Source organism: Oryza glaberrima, chromosome 6 (assembly GCF_000147395.1).
Source record: "Oryza glaberrima chromosome 6, OglaRS2, whole genome shotgun sequence".
NCBI lineage: Eukaryota > Viridiplantae > Streptophyta > Magnoliopsida > Poales > Poaceae > Oryza > Oryza glaberrima.
The window spans coordinates 14690370-14712136 of NC_068331.1; the positions used below are offsets into that span (position 1 = coordinate 14690370).

At 47.6% G+C, this 21767-nt stretch overlaps 1 pseudogene; it reads left to right on the plus strand.

The window, feature by feature from the left end:
* The first annotated feature begins 15040 nt into the window (after positions 1-15040).
* On the plus strand, positions 15041-21213 carry LOC127776931 (uncharacterized; annotated as a pseudogene).
* Positions 21214-21767: the final 554 nt, after the last annotated feature.

The window sequence follows — 21767 nt, forward strand, 5'->3', positions numbered from 1 at the left end:
CTCCAGGGATCTAATCCGATGATACCAGTCAGTTCAGTCGTTTGGAACAAAGGAACATAAAAGTCAAATCTAACCAATTCAATGAAGCATGTTGGTCCACCGAGCAATCAATCAGTTGAATCAGAAAGAAGCATCATGTGTCACCAGATCAGTCAGACCACACCACAACCAGCCTTCTTTCTAGCCATCCCAGAATCTCAGGACGAGATTCCTATATGGGGGGTAGATTTGTACCTCCCCGATTTTCGTTTGGGATTAAAAATCATTAAATAATGTATTTCCTAGAAAATAAATAAAAGTCAAAGCAATTTTATCAAGTGAAACAATGGGAGAATTAAAATTTTCCTATAAAAATCGTGGCCAAGAATATTTTGTAATACTCTTTGTGCCCTATATATTCTCAGAAATTTTCCCATGAATTTTCGGAGCTCAAAAAGTAATAATAATAATATAAAGTTCATTTAACCAATTAAATAAAAAGAAAAACCAATTAAAACTCCCTCCTTCCTCCTTGGGCCATTTTCGGCCCAAGCCTTTCCCCTCCTCCTTCTCCTCCCGCAGCCCGTGCGCCCCCTCCTCCTGCAGGTCCACATTGTCTCCCTCCTCCTCCCTTCTCACCCGAGCCGCCGACGGGTGGGGCCCAACTGTCGGCGTCATCCCCTTTTGCCCTGGGCGCTGGCCTCCATCCCCACATCGCCGCTTCCTCCGCTCTCCACTCCACCCCGCGTGCGCGTGGACCAGTCTCCACCCACCCCGTGCCCTTTTGCCCCCACTCCCCCGCGAAATTGGTGCCGTTGCTGCCCCTCTCGGACCACGTCGTTCGCCGGCCATTTCCGCCCACCACGGCCACAGATATCTCTCCCCGAGCCCATAAAAACAATCCCTGGAGCTCTCTCTCTCTCTCATTTTCCCTCATCCCCCGAGCTTCCCGTCGCCTCCCTCGCTTTCCCCGCGTCGTTCCCGCGCGCCGCCGCTCGCCGGCGACCCTCTAGCCGGCCGCCACAACCGCTCCAGCCACCGCAGCTCCGCGCGACCGCCACCAGCGGCTTCACCGTGTCGTGCCGCACCTTGGCACCCACTCCGTTCTCCCCTTCCACCGCCTCAAGCCGCCCTAGGGGCCGCCGCGCCACGCCATTTGTGTCGTCGGCATCGCGGTGCCGAGCTCTACCCCGGCCCCTACTCCGCTTGCCCCCTCCGCCTTCGAAACGTGGCTGCCACGCGCATCATCCCTCTTCGCCACCTCTGCTTCTTTCAGCCGATCGTCGCCGGCACCGGATCGACCCCGCCTCCACCCTCGGCACCGGAGCGCCCAGCCGCGCCTCCGCCGCCACTCAATCGTCGTCTTCCGCTGCTGAAAGCCCAATCTCCACGTTCGCCGGTGAGTTCCGCCTCAAACGCCACCTCCGGCGTGGTTTTCTCGCTGCTCCGATCGCCCATTCTCCTCACTAATCCCTCCAATTGATCCCCAGGTCTCGCCGGCCATCGGCCTCCCCTCCTCCTGTGCCGGACGCCACCAAATTGTCGCCGTCGTCCTCGCCCGTAGGACGCCGCCGCCATCTCGCCTCCCTCTGTCGGCTGCCTCTCTTCACCGTCGCCCCGTGGTGAGCACCCCGGTTTCCTCCTCCTCTCCCTCCTAGCGTCGTGCGCCGCCGCTTAGCATCGTGCGCTGCTGCTTCTGTGCGTGCGTCGCCGCCTCGCGCCGCTGGTGGCCATCAACCGGTGCGTCGCCGCTGCCCCATGTGCTTGGCCGGCTGGCTTGCCGCTCCCCCGCTCGCTCGAGCCGACCGGTCCCCTTTGCCGCGCCTCCCTCGCGTGTGCCGCCTTTCCCCGCGCCGTCGCCATCGCCGGCCGTCGCCGCCGGTGTTCGCGTTGCCGCGCGCCGTCGCTCGGTCGGGCCGGCCTAAGCCGTGCCCGTGCCTAGCCATGCCACCCCGTGGCCGCCCGATCAGCTTGGGATGATCTGGGCCGTCGGTTCCCGTGGACCGGCGGTGGACCGCCTCTGCAGTCCCGGTCCACGGTGGACTGACACACTTGTGCCGCTGACCAGTGGGGCCCGCTTGCCGGCGCCGCCCCTTCCCGTTGATGTCGTCAGCATACCTTTTCCTTTGAGAAAATAAAAACTAATTGCGCGATAAATTGATATTAATTCTAAAAATTCATTTAATGGCTCAAAGCCTTCTAAAATTCATATCTAATTCATACGAACTCCAAATTGAGCCATTCAACTTGAAAAATTCATCTAACATTGAGCTCTATATGTTTGTTTACTTTTTATGTACTGTTTCCTTGGTTTTTATTAGTGTTTTTCCTCGTTTTACGTGCCAGTGTGTAGAATATATTGTTTCGGAAGATCGTGATCGCAAGGATAAGAGTTCAAAAGATCCAAGTGAAGAAGCAATGCAAGTCACACATTTCCCTTGAGCATGTTGTGCCTACTTTACAAATGTTTTACTGTTTGCAAATAAATCTGCATGTTTTGCCAATTACATGGGAATCGGGTTTACCTATCTGCTCGCTTGTGCCATGTTTACTTGATATTCCATCCCCGCTACCATTTTGTTCGACTCTGGAGCTTCCCACTCGTTTATATCTGTGCAATTTGTGGGGAGAAATCAGCTGGGGGTAGAAAGGCTTAGGAACTCTTTGCTCATCACCACCCCTGGAGGGGCTATGACAGCAAAGTATTATAGCCCAGCCGTACCTATAGAGATCCAGGGAATTCCTTTCCCCTCGGATCTGATCCTTCTTGACACCAAGGACTTGGATGTGATCCTCGGGATGAATTGGTTGACCCAATTCCAAGGAGTAGTGGATTGCGCAAGGCGTACTGTCATTATGTACCGGAAGCCTGATCAACCGGTTGTTTTCTTTGCGCACCCAACTCCCACTGGCAGCTCAGTACTTCATCAACTAGGACTGTCAGAAATACCCGTTGTCAGTGAGTTCGGTGATGTGTTTCCGGAAGAGCTACCCGGTATGCCGCCCAAGTGGGAGATTGAGTTCAGGATAGATCTTGCTCCAGGAACCACTCCCCTGTACAAGCGACCCTACCGTATGGCAGCAAATGAATTGGCCGAAGTCAAGAAGCAGTTGGAAGAGTTGAAAGAGAAGGGGTATATACGGCCGAGCACTTCCCCCTGGGGTGCTCTTGTGATTTTTGTAGAAAAGAAAGATAAGACAAAGAGGATGTGCGTTGACTACCGAGCTCTCAATGAAGTCACTATAAAAAACAAGTACCCTCTTCCCCGGATCAATGATCTGTTCGATCAGCTTAAAGGTGCCACTGTCATTTCCAAGATTGATCTTCGTTCCGGATATCACCAGTTGCGTATCCGTGAAGAAGATATCCCTAAGACCGCATTCACCACACGGTACGGGCTGTATGAATTCACGGTGATGTCGTTCGGTCTGACCAACGCTCCTGCCTTCTTCATGAATTTAATGAACATGGTGTTCATGGAATACCTGGATAAGTTCGTTGTGGTCTTTATTGACGACATACTGGTGTACTCACAGTCAGAGGAAGACCATCAGCAGCATCTCCGTCTGGTGTTGGGAAAGCTCCGGGAATATCAGTTATATGCCAAGCTCAGCAAGTGTGAATCATGGTTGTCCGAAGTCAAGTTCTTAGGGCATGTGATATCTGCTAAAGGAGTTGCTGTGGATCCTGAAACAGTAACAGCCGTCACCGATTGGAAGCAACCCAAGACGGTCACCCAGGTCCGCAGTTTCTTGGGTTTGGCAGGGTACTATCGGAGATTCATCGAGAATTTCTCCAAAATTGCCAGGCCCATGACGCATTTGCTGAAGAAGGAAGAAAAATTTGTGTGGAGTCCGCAGTGTGAGAGAGCCTTTCAAACTCTCAAAGAAAAGTTGGTTTCCTCGCCAGTCTTAATCTTACCGGATACTCGCAAGGATTTCCTGGTGTACTGTGACGCTTCGTGCCAAGGATTGGGGTGTGCGTTAATACAAGAAAGTCATGTGGTAGCTTATGCTTCACGCCAGCTACGACCCCATGAAGGCAACTATCCTACCCATGATTTGGAGTTGGCCGCTGTGGTCCATGCTCTGAAAATCTGGCGGCATTATCTCATTGGAAATCGCTGCGAAATATACACCGATCATAAGAGTTTGAAATACATCTTCACCCAGTCGGATCTGAATCTTCGGTAGAGAAGATGGTTAGAGCTCATCAAAGACTATGATGTGGGAATCCACTATCACCCTGGTAAGGCCAACGTGGTCGCCGACGCGCTGAGTCAAAAAGGCCATTGCAGTACTCTTTGTGTCCGTGGCATTCTACCGGAACTTAATCAATAGTTGGAAGCCCTGAACCTAAGTGTCGTTAGCCATGGATTCTTGGCTGCACTGGAAGCAAAGCCCACCTTGCTTAATCAAATACGCGAGGCTCAGAAGAATGATCCGGATATGCATGGGATCCTCAAGAATATGAAGCAGGGTAAATAGCCCGCTAGCTTTGAACGCGCTGATGAAGCCTAGAGGGGAGGGGGTGAATAGGCTGTACCTGAAATCTTAAAAACAAATCGCAGCGGTAAAATTCAAACAGACCCGGAACTTCCTGGTAAGGAACTCCGGAACTTCCGGCCTGCCAGGTCCGGAACTTCCGGAGTTCTAAGACAGGAACTTCCGGGTAACAAACAGAGATGAAATTCAAATTTCGAAACAGGAGACTAAGCCAATCTTCACAAGATGGTGCACAGGTATTCTAAGCAGATGATATATCACAGAATCATTCACAGAAACATCACAGAAAGAGACAAGAGCGATTTTTTCCCGAAGTTCGGATCTTGCGATCCTACTCTCCGTTGAGGAGCTCCAAAGAGCTGGGTCTCGATTAACCCCTTGCCTCACTTGTGCAAAAACCTCAGAGGAAATCCACAGCGTTCAACCCCAAACACCCCTAGGCAAATTTCTAGAATTGAGTGACCACCAAGATCCAACTCAACCTACTTCTAGAAATCCACCACAAGTGTGGGTTGCTCTACTTGGAAAGCCTCTAGAATCTCAGCACAAGAACTTCACTAACTTACCTGGGACATCCACAATATGCAACGGATTCTCGCGGGCGACACCTAACCGTCTAGGAGATCATCTCCAAGAGTAATAAGCACCGAGATGACAGCCCACGAGATATTCCAAGTGCTCACCCAAGATCCTAGTCTTCACACATCTCCAAATCTTCTTCTCTCCCTCTCAATCTCTCTTTCTCACAAGAATTAGGCTCTAGATTGAGTGGAGGAGGCAAGAAACACTTGGGAGAGGCTAGCAATAGCTCTAGGTTTGAAAAGTGAAAGTGGAATGGCCAAAGAACGAGCTGGAAATGAGCTATATATGTATAACGGCTAGGTGACATCATCTAGCCGTTACTCACAAATTATAACTGGAAACAAGACAGGAAGTTCCGGACCTGGAAGACCGGAACTTCTGGACTACACTTAGGAAAATCTTTTTCACAAGACCGGAACTTCCGGACCTGGAAGACAGGAAGTTCCGGACTTGCATTTTTGGACAGATGGAGTATTTGCAGAAGAAAAAGAACTCCTAGGGAAACTTGACACTTGGTTCACACTAAGAGCACTTGATATATCTCAGAGCATCACCTGGAACCCCTCTTAATTGTACGGTTTTTCCTAAAAACTCGATTTCAGAAGATAAAATATCCTATGCACTTCTCGACTTCTGGTCCGCTTTGATTTTGTACTTTTTGGGGGGTCTCCAAGCATCCATCTTCCACACCTTGGACTAATACACCTGAAAGCTACTCAATGAGCTCATTAGTCCCTTAACCACATTTGCCATTAATCACCAAAACCCACTAGGAGGATTAATGCACTTTCAGGCTTCACGGAAGATGAATACGGAACCTTATGGAACGGAAATCGTGTATGCGTTCCGGACGACAAGGAACTTAAACAGTTGATACTTCAGGAAGCTCGTGAAAGTCCTTATTCCATCCACCCTGGCAGTACGAAGATATAGTTAGACTTGAAAGAGAAATATTGGTGGGTTAGTATGAAGGGGGAAATCGCCGAGTTCATGGCCCTTTGTGATGTGTGTCAGCGTGTCAAAGTAGAGCACCAACGACCGGCCGAACTCCTCCAACCTCTACAGGTACCAGAATGGAAATGGGATGAAATTGGGATGGATTTCATCACCGGACTTCCAAAAACCCAAGGCGGATATGATTCTATATGGGTAGTCGTGGATCGACTAACCAAGGTGGCTCGGTTCATTCCTGTGAAGACCACCTATGGAGGGAACAAATTAGCTGAACTTTACTTCGCTAGGATCGTGAGTCTCCATGGCGTTCCTAAGAAAATTGTATCTGATAGGGGAAGCCAATTCACCTCTCACTTCTGGAAGAAGCTCCAAGAAGAGCTGGGCGCCCGATTGAATTTCAGTACCGCTTATCACCCGCAGACAGATGGACAGACCGAGCGTCTGAATCAGGTCCTAGAAGACATGCTCCGCGCCTATGTTCTAGATTTTGGGAAGACCTGGGATAAGAGTCTCCCCTATGTCGAGTTCTCCTACAATAATAGCTACCAAGCCAGCATACAAATGGCACCGTATGAAGCGTTTTATGGACGCAAATGCCAGACTCCACTGTTGTGGGACCAAGTTGGGGAAAGCCAAGTGTTCGGGACTGATATTCTGAGAGAAGTTGAAGCTAAAGTCAGAACCATTCGGGATAACCTAAAGGTGGCACAGTCTCGGCAGAAAAGTTATGCAGATAACCGACGCCACGATCTAGAATTCGCAGTGGACGATTTTGTGTATCTTCGGGTCACGCTACTACGGGGAGTGCACAGGTTTCAGACAAAAGGGAAGCTTGCACTTAGGTATGTGGGGCCTTTCCGCATCATCGCTCGACGCGGAGAAGTTGCTTACCAGTTGGAGCTGCCCGCATCCTTGGGCAATGTGCACGATGTGTTCCACGTGTCGCAGTTCAAGAAATGTCTTCGAGTGCCGTCCGAGCAGGCCGATTCAGAGCAGATTGAAGTTCGCGAAGCCTTGACCTACGTGGAGAAGCCGGTGAAGATTTTGGACACAATGGAGTGCAGGACCAGGAATCGGGTAATCCGTTTTTGCAAGGTCCAGTGGAGCAACCACGCCGAGGAAGAAGCTACTTGGGAGCGTGAAGACGAGCTGAAGGCAGCCCATCCCGACCTCTTCGCCAGTTCTTCCGAATCTCGGGGTCGCGATTCCGTTTAAGGGAGGTAGGTTTGTCACGTCCCGAAACGACCCTAAAATATATCCTTTAAATTATGCCTACAATAATTAAAATCCTTGTGAAAGTCTCCAAAAATTAAAATGTGCAAAGTTAAAAGTCAAATAAGGCTTGGAGGATTTTTGTACATTTCCTAAAAGCCTAAAATGTGTAAATAAATTTTAGTGGAATTTTCAGAGCACAAATAATAATTATCAAGAAATAAACAAAGTTGTAAATGTTTTATAAAAAGAAAACCCTAAAACCCTCTCCCCTTTCTGTTGGGCCGAATTCGGCCCAACTCCCTCCCCCTCTCTCTCCTCTCCCCGCGGCCCATTCGGCCTCCCCTCCTTCCCCGCGTGCGCGCCGCTGACGGGCGGGCCCGCCCGTCACCCTTGTTGACGGGTGGGGCCCACCCGTCATCCCTTTCCTCCCGCCGCATGCGCCGCTCCCTCCGCCCGCGCCTAGAACCGCCGCCCCCGCCGCCAAATCCGCCGCGCTCCGCCATATTCCCCCCGATTCCCTCTCCCTTTCCCCCCATTTTTCCCTCTCTCTCTCCCTTGGATTTGTTTGGAAACTCTCCCCTAACCTCGCCGGCGCCATTAATGGCGGCCGGGTCTCCCGCGCCCGCTTCCCCCTCCTCCGGCCGCCCTCTCTCACTCCCAACTCTATATAAACCCTCCCTGAGCTACCCACCACTGTTTCCGCCACTCGCCGCCCTCTTTCCTCGCCGGAATCGAGCCCGCGCCGCTCTCCTCTCTCTCCTCCGCCGCCGCCGAGCTCCGGTCCGCCGCTGTCGTCGCCCGGACCTCCTCCCTCCTTGGCGCTGCCTGCCTTGGCTTCGCCGGGTCCTCGCCGACCTCGTCCACCCCTCCGTTTCGGTCGCCGACCACCGGAACGCTGTCGACCCCGTCAACTCAAGCCACACCACCGCCTCCCTCCACTCCGGCCGCCTCCATCATCGCCGCCGTCGCCTCGGGGTGAGTCGTGGACCGCCGCCTCCTTTCCCCTTCCCTCCCCTCTCTCGGCCGCTGCTCCGCCGCGCCGGTGGTCGCCGGCGGCGACCATCGGGGCGCGGGCGCCGCCTCCCGCCGGCCGCGCCGACGTCGTCGCCTCCGGGCGAGCCGTGTGGCCGCCGCGTGGGGCCCGGCCGTCAGCTGCCCGTGTACGTCCTCGGGTGCGGCTGACGCGTGGGGGCCATGGCGCCAGCTGGTGAGCCCTCGGGTGCACCCGGTCCACCGTGGACCGAGGGGCTGCCGCGTTGGGTGCACCACTCCCGTGGACCCGGCCCGCGCGCCCCCTCCCCTCGGCTGACGCAATAAACCCTATTTTTAATTAAAATTTAAATGAAGAAATTCGTAAATATTCACATTAAGAGCATATAAACTTCAAATGGCCATATCTTGGTCGTTTGAACTCAGAATTAGACCGTTCAAGTCTCTAATTTTTCCTTAAGAAGTCAAGAACCTATTTTTGTGCTTTGTTTCTGCTTGTTATCTGGAGTTTATTAGTGTAAAAGACTTTTTCTTTCCGTTGGTCGTGTAGACGCTGCAGCTTCGGAAGATCCGTTCTATGTGGAGGTTGAAGCCGACGTTTGGGAAAGCGAGCAAGGCAAGTCACATCATCCTTGAACATATTGAATCCCAGTTTATAATATTTTGGTTTAAATTACTGCATTATCACTTTATTTAAATTCTCGCGTTATCACTGTTTTATTTAGCCATGCCTATTTACCTTCTTTATGACCTTATTATTATTGCTATCGCTGTCTCAAACATGGACCCGGTGAAATTGAATTCTCCGTGAAGATGCGGAGTACCAACGGCTAGACGGTAAGACCCCGTGCACCTTGACTATAGCTTCGCAGTGACAACCTTGATCGAACCCCATTCAACTCAATTCGATTTCAGGTTTTGAATAAATCACTGATGGACGGAAGGGAGCGGGAGTCAGCTCCCTTCCTATGAAAGACACGAGCTTACTGGGATGATACCCCTGGAGGGGGGGATCATTCAAGTAAGGGAGGGAAGACACGTGCACACGCATCCGCGTGTGTGCTCGCGCGTAATAGAACACGTGCGCATTTTACCTTGTTCACTCTAGGATAAACAAAACCCCAACTAGTGGGTACCCTATTCATGGTTCCACTAGTATGAATTTAGCTAGCTGCTTCGCTGATTAATTTGGCAACATTAGGTGGTTTTATAACCTTAGACTTTGGGAATGCTCATATCATTTGGACATTATGGAATGGTTGGATTATGTGGAAATGGGCACACACATCCCCCTCTATTCAAAACCCTCAAAATGGTTTTAGGCTGGGCTCGAGGTGCATGGTTTTGATAGTAGCACCTCGGCCACTATAAGGACAGGTCTTCGGGCCTCTGTTGCAAAGCACCACCGTACTTCCACATGTCTAGTGGGTAAGGCTTAGTTTGTGGCTCAGTCTGGTCATTGGCAAAAGCACACGGATGGAGATGGATGAAGTGGGGGCTCGATGGACATCTCTAGGACAAATGAAGGCTACACGAGCTACGGCCCGGTAGTCGAGATGTCATGGCACAGGGCCGGTGTCCTGCTGCTAGGGGCTCAACCTTGGTTACCTGTCTCGGGATTCCGGCCGTAGCCAGGGTTTGGGTCGGTACTCTTGTTTATGGATAGGATGGGTTGGGAACTATGTCACGTCTTTCGTCCGTATGCCGTGGTGGTATGTGGCACGTGGTTACACGTGAGGAAGATGTGTCTTGTGGGTAAAGATGTACACCTCTGATCAGAGTATAATCTATTCGAATAGCCACGCCCTCGGTTATGGGCAAGCCAAGCAATGTACCCAAGTTAGTGGTTTAATTCTTAAAACTTGCTTAACAACTAAAACATGGAATGGTTGGCCTGGGTTGGCTTGGGACGAGCTGGGACCCAGGTCGGGTTGCCAGTTCGGTCTGAATCATCGTAGGCCTTGGGTTACGGTAGGTTCGTGCGGGTTCACGGCCTTGATTAATAACACTGTGTAGCTCTAGGATCGTCCTTACAAAATGGACCTGAGGACCTAAAAGTCTTGTAAATGCTGTTTACTGCAAACCCTAACCCCTTTATTATAACTCCCTTGTACTCCTTTGCATTTATTGTGCTTTCGTGGGTGTGTCTTGCTGAGTACGGTGGTTGTACTCAATCTTGCTCAATTTTTCCCCAACCCAGAAGAGGAGTTCCTGGAGGATGAAGGCTTTGCTGTCTAGCTCATGCCTGCCGATAAGTGCCTGTGGTCGTCGCCTGTCACACCCTGAAGTTCTTTTCCCAAGCCTAAATTGAATTTATAAATCACCTCGAGAAAATACCGGTGTAAAAGCAAGAGTGAAACCCTAATAAATTAATGCAAATAATAATCGGAATTGGCATGTGGAATTTTTCCTGAGTTCTACATATCGAAATATGCTAACAAGATTTTTAGTGGAATTTTCAGAGCTTTAGAAATAGTTTTAACCAATTAAAAATGAGCACAAGCATTATTTAATCCCTGGAAATTCAATTCTTTCCTTTTCTTTTCTTTTTCCCTCCTTTTTCTTTTCGAATGGGCCGCCGGCCCATTCACTTCCCCCTCCCCCCCGCTGGGTCGGCCAAAGGCCAAGGCGCAGCAGCCGGCCGCCCACCGCCCCTCCATCCCTAGGGTCACCAACAGGTGGGCCCCACCTGTCAGGCCCATCCCTAACCTCCGGCCGCCCGCCGTCTGTAGCCGCCGCCTCGCAACCGCCCGCGCCCGCCTTCCCCGCGCCACGTCGGCCACGCCCGCGCGTGCGCCCGCCTTCCCCGCGCCCCTCAACCCCCTCTCCCGCTCGCCCAAACTCCCGAGGTGGCCGGGATTCGAATTTCAAATCCTGCCTCTCTCTCTTCTCCCACTCCCCCACGTCGGCCCGCGATTCCCGCCTTTCCCAGCCAAGTCCGGACCCTCCTCTCCTATTTAAGCACCACCGCCCCTCCCTCTCCCTTTTTCCCCTTTACGCCGAGCTCTCCCGTGCCCTTTATTACTCTAGCGCCGTCGTCCTCCTCTTCGCCGCCGCTAGCCGCCGCCGTCGGGTTCGCAAGCCCAAGGGTCACGCCGTCCGCCTCTCCGCCGCCGTTTTCCGCCACGGAAACCCCGTTCGCACCGCGCGCCGGTGAGCTCCGCCATGGCCGCCGCCTCCGGCCAGCTTCCTCGTCCTCTTCCATCTTCCTCTCTCTCTAACCTCTTTCTTCGTGTTCGCTAGGCCGTTCCGGAGCTCGTCCCGCCGTCGCCATCGCCCTACGTCGCTCGCTGTCGTCAATCGTCGGTGAGGCCACTCCTCCTCTTCCTCTCTCTCTCGCACCTCTTAGCCGCCGCGCCGCCGCCTAGCCGCTCAGTCGCTGCTAGCGCCGCCCGCGTCACCGCGTCGATGCCGCCCTCCGCCACCGGCTGGTCACCGCCGGTCGCCACCTTGCGCCGCCGTCCGCCGCCGCCGCCCCGCGACAGCGCCGCCGTGCGCCATGGCCGCCGGGCCGGCTTGAGCCGCCCGCGCGCGCCGGCCGCGCGCTCCCCGCCACCGTCCGATCTACCCTCGGGTACATCGGGGCCGTCGGTTCGGCTGCCCACGTGGCTGCCACGTGGCCGCCACATGTGCGCCGCGTCGGCGCCACGTGTGCACCACGTGGAGCGCCGCTCCTCCCCGGTCCGTGGACCGCCCCCCCCCCCGAGTCACTGCCATGTGGGGCCCGCATGTCGGCGCCGCCCTCTCTCTCTCCCCGGGATTTTAATTATTGCGCAATAAATAAAAAATTCATATCTAAAATTCATATCTAATTCATCCGTGCTCCGTTTAAGCCCATTCAAGTCTCAGTAAATCAAGAAAAATGCATAGAATCCATCAAAAATGGTTTTGTTCTCTGTTTCAGTAGTCTTGTAGCCTGTTTGTATTGTTTGCTATGTATGTCGCTTAGATTCCGGCTCTCCCGACGCTCCGGTGTACTTTGAAATAGTCGCCGAGGTTCCTCCAGCAGCAGAGCAAGGCAAGTCATGCTTGTCACTTGAACATGTTGATCCTATATTGCAAATGCTCTACCGTTTTCCTTTAAATACTGCATCGTTTTATAATGTCTCTATGGGATGTTTACCTACTGTTACAGCCATGCTATTTTTGTACCATGCTCCTTTGTTAGCTTGGGGGATATAACATGACTAGATATTGGACTAGGGATTGCTTAGCCATGCTTAGTTCAACTAGCACACAGTGGGGGAAATACATTAATGCATAGGTATCAGATTCTAGTAATGATGTTGGTTAATGCCACAGCTCCGGTGTTGGTTAATTAAAATATATTAAACAGTGGGCTGTGGGTGCATGGTTTTGTTGGTCGTGCTCATGGCTCTTAAGGACCGGTTCGCGGGAAACACTGGAAGAATTCCTCGTACTTGCCACAAGCCAGCGTGGGCAACGGCTGGGCTTGTAGTGTAGCTTTCCTGTAGTTGACGCATCCAGGCAAGGGTGGGCGTGATGTAGCGGGGCGGGCCCTGCGACGGCCTCTGTCGCTTCTGGATTCACCTAGGCATGAGAGGGGACTGCCCGTAGCCTGCCGGGGACGGGGGTGAAACCTGAGGTGTGGTGTGCTTGGCTAGAAGGGGTTATGCAAAGGGTCCTGTCACGGCCTCTTTCCGGTATGTCGTGGTGGCATGTCGGCGCACGGAAACGTGTTGTGGGGCTGTGTCTTGTGGGTATAGTTGTACACCTCTGATCAGAGTAAAACTATTCGAATAGCCGTGCCCGCGGTTATGGGCGGTCAACCAGATTCACCGTGATTAGTCTCACCCTAGTTTAGTCTGATGGAACTGATTAGTTCATGTGGATGGTTGGGCCTGTTGCAACGTGGTGTAGCGTTGGACAGTGGATGGTTAATATTGATTAATTATTACAACTGTTTTACTGCTTTCAACTATAGTTTATAAATGCTCGCTTTATGCAAAAGAACCGCTCTAGCCATACTTTGATTATACCCTGCATCATACCCACTATTCCGGTATGACTTGCTGAGTACAGTGGGTAGTACTCAGTAGTGCTTTATTTTCCCCAAACCCCCAGAGTTTGAGTATGCGTCAGATGGTGGTTTTTCCGAGGAGTAGGCTTCGTCCGTGCCGTCGAGGATGCCTGTGGAGTGGTGTTCCCGCTGCAGTCCAAGTCAAGCCTTAGCTCCAGTTATCTTTTAATTTTTCCGCTGCATTTATGTAAGACTTTTATAACGTTTGTAAGACGTGGATCTGTATGTCAACTTTGTCGTTTGTGTACCCTGGCCGGTCCTGGACGGGGATTTTAATGCACATTCTGCTTGGAATTCTATTCGGAAATTTCTGGGCGCGACATCGCCCTAGTCTTCCGCTGTTTTCCGTTTATCTTCGTGTGTGCTGGGCCTTCGTCGCCCATGTAATAAATTAACTATTTACACTTCCGCGTGTTAAACTCTGAATTGTATCAACTCTTGGTGTACCTTGCCTCCTGGGACAAGGAATAATACACGCACGTATGGAATGCCCATAAGGTTAATTCCGGTCGTGACAGCAGGTTACAATCAGATTTTTATGGCAGAAGAAGACATTCATAAGACAGCTTTTAGATGTCTTGGTGCAATCGGCTTATTTGAGTGGGTTGTGATGACTTTTGGCTTAAAGAGCGCTGGAGCTACATATCAAAGGGCCATGAATTATATATTCCACGATCTAATCAGCTGGTTGGTTGAAGTCTATATTGATGACGTGGTCATTAAGTCAAAGGAAATAGAGAACCACATAGCGGATTTGAGGAAAGTTTTTGAGAGAACCAGGAAATATGGCCTGAAGATGAATCTGACAAAGTGTGCTTTTGGCGTATCGGCTTGTCAGTTTTTGGGATTTCTTGTTCATGAGAGGGGGATTGAGGTGACTCAAAGGAGTATTAATGTGATTAAGAAGATTCAACCTCCGGAGGACAAGAAGAAGTTGCAGGAGTTGATTGGCAAGATAAATTTTGTTAGAAGGTTTATCTCTAATTTTGTTGAGGTTGAAGGCCGATCAAGAATTCACCTGGGGGGCAGAACAGCAGAGGGCTTTGCATAATATTAAAGAATATCTTAGTTCTCCTCCAGTTTTAATCCCTCCACATAAGGGAATTCCTTTCAGATTATATCTTTCAGCCGATGAGAAGTCAATCGGCTCAGTTTTGATTCAGGAGCTTGAGGGGAAGAAGAGAGCTGTATTTTATTTTAGCCGCAGGCTCTTGGATGTAGAGACAAGGTAATCTCTTGTGGAAAAGTTGTGTTTGTGCTTATATTTCTCTTGCACAAAGTTAAGGCAATATCTATTGTCCAATGAATGCACTGTGATATGCAAAGCCGATGTGGTTAAATACATGCTATCGGCTCCGATTTTGAAAGGAAGGGTTGGAAAGTGGATATTTGCTTTGACGGAATTTGATCTTCGGTATGAATCACCGAAGGCGATTAAGGGACGAGCCATACCCGATTGTATTGTAGATTACCGTGATGACTCAATCGGCTAGGTCAAAATTTTGCCTTGGACTTTATTTTTTGATGGATCAGTATGCACTCATGGTTGTGGTATCGGCTTCGTTATAATTTCCCCTCGGGGGGCAAGTTTCGAGTTTGCCTATACTATTAAACCCTATGCAACTAACAATCAAGCTGAATATGAAGTGGTTCTCAAGGGGTTGCAGTTGCTTAAGGAAGTTGAAGCCGATATTGGTGATCAGTCAATTGGCAGGGGAATATGAATGCAAAAATGATATATTGATGATCTACAATGAGAAGTGCCGGGAGCTAATGGATAGTTTTCTGTTAGTAACTCTAAAGCATGTGTCTCGGGAGCAAAATGTTGAAGCTAATGGTTTGGCTCAAGGGGCATCAGGATACAAGCCGATGTTGAAGGACGTTGAGGTGGAGGTAGCTGTGATCACAGCCGATGATTGGAGATATGATGTTTTTCAATATTTGCAAAATCCATCTCAATCGGCTTCTCGGAAATTGAGCTATAAAGCTTTGAAGTATACCTTATTGGATGATGAGCTGTATTATCGGACGATTGATGGGGTGTAGCTTAAATATCTGAGTGCTGATCAAGCCAAGGTTGCGATAGGCGAGGTACATGAAGGAATTTGTGGTACTCATCAATCGGCTCATAAGATGAAGTGGCTGCTTCTGCGTGCAGGATATTTTTGCCCGACAATGTTGGAAGACTGTTTTAGATATTACAAAGGATGTTAGGATTGTCATAAGTTTGGAGCAATTCAGAGGGCACCAGCGTTGGCTATGAACCCTATCATCAAGCGATGGCCATTCAGAGATTGAGGAATTGATATGATCGGTACGATTAATCCACTCTCAAGCAAGGGACACAAGTTTATATTGGTGGCAATCGATTACTTTACTGTTGACGGTCCTTAAATCATAATATCTGACCGTCAATACCAGCAAATCATGAAATAAAATATGGTATCCAACTTAGTGGTATGTATTATTACTAATCATTTCCACTAGTGTTGGTGAAATATGTGTATGTAGGTATTTTGAGAAGAAAACACATCCGTCAAGCGACAAACTGCACCTCCGCGCATTCAGGACACATTTACATGAATTGGAGGCCCCATAAGTCAATTAAACAACTCCAAATGGGCCCAACTATCATGCCAACGGGCTGAGGGCCAAAAAATTAGTGTCCACAACGAAAAACGGGCCGAACGGAGCCGTCCTGGGTTTCGGCCGAACCTCCAGTTCGGCCGAACCCTTTTGGTGGCCGTTGATCACCAAATTTGATGTGGATGGCCATGATTTATTCCTAATGGCGGTTCCGGGGTAGTTTGGTCATTTCGCATAGGCTGTAACCGTCATACCTGCCTATAAAAGGAGGAGCTCACTCTCATTTCCAACACACAACTTTGAGCTGAATTACAAGAGGCTCTATTGTATCTTTTGTACATTAGAATAAGGTAGAGAGTGAGGGGAAGCTCTGGAGTAGTGCCCGGAAGTTTGGCACTCATCCGACTTCTACCTCGACGAGTGTAGCTTCTTAGGAGAAATTCGGGAGGAGTACCGGAGCTGTCGGTACACTCTGCTCCGGGTTTGGAGAACTTCTTCTATAAAGTAAGCATTCGTGCTCCTTTCTTATGTTATTTAATTATTTAGTATGAGTAAGATATATTTCCATCTTTGCAGGTGCATTGTTTAATATTTATACTAAGTGCTCTAGTAGTAGGACTCCGTATAGAGAAGGAAGTTCCTGCGTAAGTATTAGAGTAGTAATTAATAACTTAGGTGTGGTGTCTAGGTTAGAGATTACTTTTGTTTGTTGTGTATCCCACGGATTTGTCAGAGGTAGGCGGCAGGTGGTGACAGCCCTGAATCCCGTCCCAGTAATCCTCCACGTTCGGATACATCATAAAGCTATAGCCGGAACCACGCTGGCAGACCAGCAGGGGTCGGTTCCCGAAGCAGCAAATAGGGAATTACCTTGCTTAGCGTAGATAATTAAAACGATAGAAAGACCTCTCTAGCCTAGCCTACCTATCATCAGTTGTTGTCCTTGGATCGTCTTAGTCTTAGGTAGATTACAAACGTTCCCTGAGTTCGATATCCTTTAGGGGTCACCCGAAGGTGAAGTGCTACAGCGGTATTCCGTGCGCTTGCGGATTTATCTGTGATCGTAAGAAATACCAACATTTACCAAGTGGGTAAAGGCGATTCCTTTGAAGAAGGTTGATTCAGGGGATGCTATACAATTTGTTCAAGAGCATATAATATACCGCTTTGGTATTCCTTTGACCATTACAACCGATAATGAACTCAGTAGGGTCGGAGTTGCCGATTGGACCAAGGAAGTACTGGTGCTCATGAGATAGGCTGGGAATCGCAACCAGATTGGAAAGATGCTACAAGTGCAAAAAAGAATAGAGAAGAAGAAAACAAGATGAGACAACGAAAAACTGATTTACTGCATAGAGAAGAAAGTCTAGCCGATGGGCACGTACCTCTGCATACTCGGCTGATGGTGCGGTAGACGGGCTGGCGGAAGTCGACATCGCTGCGAGCGGGAGTTTGGCTCTAACATACCTGAATTCTAGGATTAAGGAATTTCCATCAAAACTAGTTGAAAAGGAAGTTCTTCAATTTTGTAAACCAAAAATTTCCATTTTAAACCTAGGTGAAGTTGATCCAACTCATGCATGAATAAAATTTGAGAACAAATTAAAACCATTTCATCTTTAACCTAGGACTTGGATGCAACCCAAGTGAAAGCATGCATACTCGCATAAATCATATTTTGACTTGAGTCCTTCGTATGCATTTGGATTTTCGATTTGCATTTCATAATAGGTCTCATGAATATAATTGCAATCTAGACAAACAACTAAACCATTAGGGCCTAGTGCTAACTAATGGAAAATAATACATAGAAACCATACACCTTAAAATATATCAACATGGCTAATGTCAAGCCTCACAAAACTAATTTGGACATCCATCTGAAGACATGTCATGAACATGAAAGTGAACAAATAAATTATATCATATAGGGTATATTCTATCTTAATCATCTCTATAAGCATTCTCTTAATTCAATACTAAAGTAAACTTATGCATAAATAGGGAAGGAGCTTATGACATGTGTAAGGTAAACTGTAATTCTAACATATCAACATCACCTCAGGTTAATGAGAGTCCAAATATAACTTTTATAAACATTTACATGCATTTAGGAAAGGGAAACACATATAAGACATAAGTCCTGCGAATTATCTAAAATAATTCATGCAAGATAAAATCATGGGAAAATTCATGTAGGCTCTACTCAACACATACGACTCACTTTAATTTTGGTATAATTTAATAACTAAATTTGGTACCTCAGATAAATCAGTCAAACTAATAAAAACTAGATTAACTGTAGTTCTTAATCGGCTAAAACCATACTTTGTCTAAAAGTGCATTTAACTGCATAAAAGTGTATAAGTAAAAAAATTTATTCAAATACTAGGTCATTTATCATGAATAAAAATAATTTTTCCAGAATTTATCTTCTCTGTTTTGGTCTCCTAAAAATTCGAACTAGTTTCCAAAGAACCCATATTCCTCTAATTTCTGTGAGTAATCTATCCATAATTTTTGAGTGCAACCAAAGAAAATGGAATCTAGGTATCTTCATCTACCTTCAGAAAAATCCACACTAAATTATTCTACCCACAAATTAAATAATTGAATTACTAAAGTGGGAGAGAGAAATAATCCTGAAAATCATTCAAACCTTTTGTTCACCCAAGTTTCTGCCCAACCCTCTCACCCTAGCTTAGTTTGCCACGACCTGGACCCACTTGGCAGCCACTCTGGCTCGTCCTCACCCTGTGCAAATCTTCCAGCCGACCAGAGACAGCCGAGAGAGAGAGAGATTGGCGCCGGCTGTGTACGCCGCGTGGCCTCGACGTGGCAGCGCCGAACCGAGGCTTCACCTCCACCCAACTGTGTCGCCATTCTTCACCCACCATCCCAGTGCCGATCCAACCGAGGGAGGAAGCTCCAGCTCTCCCTCTCCACCTCTCTTTCGTCGCCGGCCGCCAAGGAGAGGGACATCGCCAACCGTCGTCGAGCCCTCTTCATCTCTAACTCATACTCGTTCCATTCTCATCTCACCATGCCGAACAACTTTGGTTTTGATCCCATTCCATTTCATCTTCTACAGCAGCGGGAACGCCGCCATGTCATGGTCGCTCTAGAGCGCGCTCTGTGCACCGCCGCAGCGACATCATCGCCGTTCCCGCTTATCTGGACCAAGCCGGGCCAAGCTGTCGCGCCAGCGTCTTCGCCTCGACCTCCTCTCCATTTTCCCTCAAGAATCTCGAAGGATGATGCTACGAGTGTGGAGATCGTCCACCGTCTTCTCCACCTCTGGTCACCGTCGTCGTTGCCGAATCCACCCCCTCCGGTGAGTACCAACCCAATTCCATGCATCAGTAGCATCCCTGGGGCCTCACTAACCTCATGGACACACCTGCATGATATTTCTTGGAGCTGATTGAGCCATCGCCGTTCACCCGGAGGTTCTTGCCGCAGCCGAGCCGTTACACGAGCCGCCGTCATCAACCTAGCTACCCCAGCCATGTCTAGCATCTCGGTGAGCACCCTTCAGCCTATAGAACATACATGCATGCACCCAATTAACCAATACATGATTGTAGAAGCACATGCATCACCACCCGAAAACATCCTCCTTTCGGACTCGCCGCCGGTGTTACTCCGATGTCCAATGACCGAGAAAAGTAGAGGAATGGAATCGCAATAACATGATCTTCATTTTGTATTTTGGTCGCACCCCCAAACGAGCCATTGTTTGTCGCCGGTGAGCTCGAGATTGAGCTCAGCCATGGCTGTTCTGCCTCTGTGCGTGAGAAAAGAAGTCAGGGACCTTGTTTCGAGAATTTAAACAACTAGAAGGTTTAATGCGCAACTTTTCAACTCACTGACATATGAGCCTAGGTCTGCGGGTTGATTCTTAGAAACCTCAGGGATCTTTTTGTATATTGATATTTCACTGACAGTGGACCCCTTGGAAACAAAAATCTGAAATTATAAAAGAAAAGTACCTAAAACTTGTAAAATCCATATAAAATTAAATATAGCTCATTTTAAGATGATACAAATTTCTGTGAACTCATCAAATTGTGAACTTTAGTGTTATGGAATAAAAACTTGCACTCACAGTACAAATTTAGCCTCTAAAATTTATCCAAGTTAAATCACACATAAAGCATGCACAAACTTATAAAATGCATACAAAATTCATTTCAACTCATTTTGGAGCAAACTCAGTTTCTACAGATCCACCAACTTATGTTCTCCTATAAAGCAAAATGAAATAGTATACATACTATACATCGAATGCCTCTAAAACTATTACCTTTAAAATGACTAGTTTTACATAAGCTGAACTTCAAACCCAAATTCAGTAGAATCATAGAGTTGTGCACTTCAATGTTATAAAATAAAAAGACATACTTACAGTATAATGAAAACCCCTAAGTATTTAAGTAAGGAATAAGCAACATGGAGCATACCTTAAATTGTAACATTTGTAGAAAATTCATCTATAGTCTAAGTGAAGTGAACCAAATTTTCTATAGAACCAGCAAGTAATATACTTCAACCTAGTAGAGTGAATTATAGCACCCTCTTTACAGACCATAGCTCTGAACCTTAATTTGGTAGAATAGGTACTAAACACATAGTAGTGGTTAAACAATACATATGAAAAAGTATATATATGCATGGTAGCTCCAAATAAATCCAAATAAAACTTGTTGAACCAGTGAAGGCATAGATCCATCCCCTTCCACCAAAACTTAGTATCCTTAACTCATATAATAATCTCTAGATTGATATGTTAAGTTTCTAACATAGAACATCCCCTAGCTTATAAAATGTGAAGTAAAGTAATCTGAACACTAAAATTTTATAAACTAAGATTAGATTAGTTAACTAAAATACTCATTTTATACAACACTAGCAAGTTAGAGCAAGTTCTGGACCTAAATCTCCAAAGCTATGTACACATAGGGACTATATGCCTAGAACACGTTAAAACTTGTAAAATATATAAATAATTCATATTAACTCTAAAAATTATGAAACCAAATGTGTTAGTCTTAGAAAACACATATCTTTACCCCAGCAAACATAAACTTAATAAGAATCACCTTACAACAGCATTTCACAATAGTACCTAAGTAAATCCTACACTATACCGACGAAACTTCTAAAATTCATAACTCCCAAATAAAATGAGATAAAATAGAAATTCTTTCACCTAAATTCATTTTAGACCAGTACCTATTCGCTGTGCTCAAATCATGCATTTTAGAACATTTTGGATTTTTCGCATATTTCGGTGTTTAATTGCATAACGTGTACTTTGTATAGATGATTGCTTAATCGGTGAAGAAGTGATTTAGGTGCTGACATTTTCCTGATTCAAGGCAAGTCCCACCTCCCTCTCTTTGATCACTTTGAACCTATGTTTTGGAGGTTATTGAAAATGTTTGCAAATCTTGCATGTCGATTGTACACTAATAAATTAAAATTTTGTTAAACTTGTTAGATAAACTCCTATTATTTGCATTATCACCTTAACTCCACATATATCCATATTCCTCATTCCTAACCTTAGGAACAATATGGCTATACCACTTTATATATGAGTTTTGGTGACACTAGGTTACTATAAAGCTTAGCCATGCTTAGAATGGTCTTCCTTGTCATTATGGGCTCATTACAAACATGAAAATTGATTTTTAATTAATCTGGACAGAACTTTAATACTTGTGATTTTGATAAATAAAATGGTGGAAAACATGGATTTTAGGTTTGGGCCTCAAGTGGTGCACATATGGTGATTAGTTGTGTACCGATAGGGGGAGAGTGTGCCCGAACCGACCTAAGGACTTCACTCAATGTCAGTTCATTCCGTATACAGTGCAACCATGTCACGCCCGGAATTTCTATCCAA